The sequence below is a fragment of the Saccostrea cucullata genome, unplaced genomic scaffold (genome assembly GCF_032062105.1).
Source record: "Saccostrea cucullata isolate Sc308-1 unplaced genomic scaffold, CSIRO_AGI_Scuc_v1 ctg20, whole genome shotgun sequence".
Lineage (NCBI taxonomy): Eukaryota > Metazoa > Mollusca > Bivalvia > Ostreida > Ostreidae > Saccostrea > Saccostrea cuccullata.
In genome coordinates this window covers 89,196-94,850 of record NW_026936980.1, presented here as the reverse complement: position 1 = coordinate 94,850, position 5,655 = coordinate 89,196, and positions in this window count along the sequence as shown.

Here is a 5,655-nt window from a genome sequence, read left to right as displayed (position 1 = left end):
GCCTAGAAACACCTTTAAATCGATACTTAGATCTAAGAAAGTCAGACGTGGAGGAAATGAAGGGAATTGACAATTCCAAGTTAATGACAGAAATCGTTTCATTGCAAAACATGTTGTCAAGAGCAAGCGCACAATCGCCCATCAGAATACCAGAAAAAGTCAAAAAATTCTTATTCAAGTATGTATCATTATAATATTTCTATGATTTTCTTTCGTTTATAAATTTACATTGGAACACATTTGTTTCTATTGTAGACTTCCTTTTGTTGAGAGTTTTGGAATTTGGAAAGGGGACACGTTAAGAATCATTGTCAAAGATATAACAGCTGTAAATGGCCTTGAGAAAGCACTAAAAAGTCTTGATCTTGAAGAAAACTACTTTCAAAAAATATCAATTGAAATATTGGAAGGGAGAGTTCAAGTCAAACAGTATGTAGGACAAGGAGATAAACTTTTCCCAGAAAGTGAGCTTAATATTTCAGGTGCATCAATGTGCTGTAAGACAGACTCTTTCCAAAGTTCCAAAACAGTCGCTAGTATATATGGGACATTAGGAGCTTTTGTGGAGGACTCAACCTACCACAGTTTATTTGGTATAACATGCAGACACGTAATCTCAAAGACAAATAAAAAAGTTTTTGTGATATAAATGGAAGTGAAAATCTATCTGAAATTGGTAAATTCTTTTACGCTCCCCCAAAGAGATTTGCAGACTTCGCTGTATTTAAAGTGAACGAACAATTTTTAGATAAATGCTCAAAAACCTTCCAAAATGATGACGATGAAGATTGTAATGTCAAAGTTTGTGAAAAACCTTGCATTAGATAATATGATTGTGCATAAAAAAGGGGCAAGAGCAGGATGGACTTCAGGAATAGTTTTGAGTCCAGAAAGTTACTCTGAATTACTTGGGGAAACAAGTGAGGCATTCCTTGTCTCTGCTTTTGATGAAGATTACTTTGCACGCGGTGGGGATAGTGGTTCTGTCGTGTTTACTCGTAATGAATCGTTTGATCAGTCTACTGTGTCAGTACTCGGTATAGTATGGGGTGGTATGGAAAATGTTTATGTCGACGATCCTTCTAGAGTTGAAAAATCTACAATATGCTTCCCCCTTAAGAATGCTTTCAGACTATTTTCCCAGGACAACGCCATTAACCTTGTATTTCCTTGTAAAGAGCCAAGCAGTTGAATTCCGACTGACATGTTTTCGTTTGCTGTTAAATTAAAATGCTGCATAGTCGGATGCCTATCACATGAACTTCTCTTTATATTAAAGTTCACTTTCTATAATATGTAGTGCAGAAGCTTTACTATGCTGACAAAACAGTATACTACAAATGTCGGATGCTTATAATATATAGTCGAAAATCTAACATATACATGTACTGTCAAAAATATTATTCCATTAAGTCACTTGAGTATCATTGTATCATTGGCACATTTACTGCAAAGTTTTAAACTATGCTGTCAAAAACATATTAATCTCTGTTTTTAATATGATCATACGAGGGGTTATCAAAAAGTTCGTGTACTGGGGTTATAAAATAAGTACTATGTCGTCTGTGCTTTCAAAATTTATAAGGAACATAAACCAACAACAACAAAAATGCTGAAAAATTTAGCTTGCTACGTTCATTATTTGCCAAATTAACAAAAAATAAAAACGACATTACATGATCACCCGGCGCCATTTAGTTTCATGACGTCCGACAACGTAAGTGTTTTGCAATGTCCGCTTCCTCTACCTCATAGACTTATTTTGATGAAATTCCCTGGAGCTGAGCAAGGACTTAAACCGTCTTGTTTGAATAACTTTACAATGTCATTAACAGCGGCTTTCAATGCAATAATATTGCAAATTGATTTATGCATTGGGAGACATTTTCGCTGGATTGTACCAATATATTTATTTTTTGTTTTTTGGAGTTTAAACATTTTAAACGTGAATGATTTTTCACACCTTGACTACACAACGACATTAACTGTGTATCCTTTTTCTTTCTGAATCTCTTTTCGCATTAAAAATAAGTTCTCTGGTTGGATTATTTATTTCTTCGTAGCTAGTATAAACATTACCTAGGTCTGTATCAGTTTTTATAGAATGTTCGAAAAGAATTAAAACATCTCCCCCTTTTTGACGTAATTTTCAAGACCTTATTTGTTTCGACACTCCATGTAAAATTTATGATAAAATTTCATAGAACCTCAAGAATGAGGTAAACATGATTTCATTATTTATGGCACAATAGTGTATCAACACATACCCTAATTAACAGGATTTTTGGATGTCAAATGTTCATATCAAGGGTTTTTCTCAGTTACATTTAGGTCGAATAAACGTCGTGTTTGAGGTAGCACCGCCTGGACATATTATTGCTTATAAAATCACTTTTAATTTATTAAAAAATTAAATTTATAATTTGCGGTTTATTCTATAGATAGAAAAGATAATGCTTACTAGATATTTTAAAATTCATTATTATACCTCCACTGATTTTTCACTATATAAAAGTAAATCGATATATTTTGCCGATTTCCTGAAAATCACCGCGAATAAATCGATTCCCTGCAAAACAGACTGATTCTCTGCAAAATCAAAGTACTGAAAGTACTCATGGGAGTTGAACATTGTTATCTGAAAGATCTCACAGGAAGTATAGGAACATCTTCATGCATTCAGATTCAAGTCAGCTAAAACTGATTTGTTAGAGATACAAAACGAAACATTAAAAATGATTTCTCTTGCATTTAAATAGCCAAGATCATGATTGATTGATTGATTGTATACTGTTTAACGTCCCTCTCCAGAATATTTCACTGATATGGAGACGTCACCATTGCCGGTGAAGGGCTGCAAATTTAAGCCTATGCTCGGCATTTACGGCCTTTATCATGGGACTGCTCTTAAATTAGCTGCAGAATTGTAGCTCTCCGAAAAAAAAAAGATTTTGACAGACCGGAGAGCTTCATGTACAGTGCCATCCATTGAAAAAAAACTGTATATTTATTGCGCACGAACAGTTAAGTTTAGTTCTGGATTAATTCTTTCTAATTCTTACCTCAACAATTTGACCAAACCAAACAAACAACCCCCATCACCAAAAAAATAATTTTTCCAAACTCGAAAATACTATTTTGTTGTTAGGTTTTAAACTTCTTTCAGTACCATTTATTACTAAAACTCAAACACTACCCTTATATTTCTGAAGCAATTGAATCAAAACGCCCCCTACTCTCTTTAGAATGTGTACAAGATATTTAGTCCCAAGAAACAAACAAACACTCTTTATATTCGATGTTACCATTACCAGACACTAGATTGTCATTTTTCTTCCTCTGATTAAAACAAGTATATGCTATTCTCTTTTGGGTATGAATGTTTCTTTTCGGACACAATAATTAATTTTTATAGAACTCCATGCTTATCTATTTTATCAAATGTATCTATCTTTATAACTTAATCATCAAGTTTTCTTATTCCATAATTTTAAATTTCATTTCAAGTAATATCTATTCAATCTAAATAGAAGTAAGTATGTCTGAATACTTTACATTTTTTTGTTTTTGTTTTACGTTCGATAATTTTTCAATCATATTGAAACACTACCACTTGCCGATGGAGCTAGCTACATGTAAGTCTCCAAAATTTACCTATACACGGCTCTCAAAACCATTGAGTAGTGAGGGATCGTTTTTGCAAGCACATACTGCGACATGGGCTTTCGGTTTTATGGTCTCATCAAAAGAGTTTATCTCCAAATGCATCCCACAGGATTCGAACCTGCGACGTAAGGATCAATTAACACCTTACGTTGAATCTCTAGAGCAAACTATTCTAACAACTGCGTCACGCAAGTGAGACTTAAAGTTTGTGATTTTGATTTGAGTCAAATGTAATTAAAAATCAGACATAGTTTAAAGAGCTACTACAAGAAAAAAAACATGAGGAACGATATGTTTTCACACATCGATCATTGGGATTATTATACCATTGTGTCCGTGCATACGCATGTTCGAGGGTTGATCCAAAAGTAATGTCACAACTTCGATAAAATTTCTCCTCGTCGACGTAAATTAACAAAATTTTACAAGATGAAAGCTATATTTATTTTAAATCAGTCCTGAAAAATTCAAACTAAAATGATTTATACTTTTCAAAATATCGAATTAAACACGAAGTGCGATTATGGTAGTCGCCGCACCTAAATAACGTCATAAAACGGATACGCGCCGTCACACACTTTTAAAAACGCCTTCCCATCGTTTTATTAAAAAATGATTTTCACAAAACATTCACATATTTTATTTTCTTTAAGAACAATTGGCACCTATAGTACACTTTATCTATAATTTAATCCTTCATCAAAATTCTTTGAAGAACAATACCATAAGACAAACTTAAAAGTGTCTCATATCACTCAAACTGCCACTAATCTCTTTTACAACGTCGACGCCATTGAACGTTTCCAACCGACCTCCTATCTTTCGGTATATCTGTCCCCAAATGATCATTTATTTACCTATTACCTGCCCAAAATCTCTGAAATCATCTATGAACAAGTCTCTCGTTAACAATCTTTCCTCTGCGAGTTTGATTTACCATCATAACTGTTTCTACTTGTGATTTCCCGATTTTGAAGGAAAATACATAACAACTCGTTTCGGTGTTTTATTCCATTTCAACATTTCCTTTCTGCAATGCATCAGATATAAACAATACTGTTTATGATGAAAAAAAAACAATGCTGCCATTTAATTTTTAACTAAAGATTAGAAAATGTCGTAAATTTTGTCTTTAAAAATATTAGACGATTAGACGATTTTTTAGATGCTTTTTTAAATGTGTTTGTCTGTTTTTATTCTAACAACATTAACTTTAAACCGTGACGTTTAGTTGTGACGCGGCGACACCCCCTATGTTTAATGTTTTAAAATGAATTCAATTGAACATTATTAAATGAAATTTTCAATTTTGATTAGAATTATGTTTTATGCATGTTTTGGTGCATTATAATTGACAATATAACGCCAGATATTAAAGATATGGACACAGTGACATTACTTTTGGATCAACCCTCGTATTCATTAATCTTAACTGTTTTAATTATATAATAAAATCAAATGATACATTTTATAAGGTAATACTGCAATACAAGTACACACACATTTTTCCAAGTTCAGATTTGGTGTTGTACACATGACCAACTGAATGCTGATAAATTCATGAAATTAAGGATGCAAAATTAATGTCATTTGAAACTGTGTGATCGAATATCAACAAACTTTAATGCTATTATTTTTTTACCTTTACCAACGTAAAATAATGAGTTGCATGTATCTGGTCTGACAAAAATTTTCCAGTCTAACACATTATTTTGCTTGTCAGAGCATATAAATATTTTCCGCAGTGTTTTTTTTTAAAGAATCGTTGTTCTGTCTCTTTATTGCTGAAACAAATTGAAAGAAGTTGGGTTAAACCTTAGCGTTCCTTTCCTTACATCTTTGTTTACGTCTCTACATTTAGACAATCGCGTCATTGTCAAACCAGTTAGACCAGTTGTTGCTCCTTGGATGACCTAGCGCTTTTTGTAATGGAGCGTAGTGGAGTCAGCCGAGGATTGCCGAATGATAAATGACGGAAAACTGGGACTT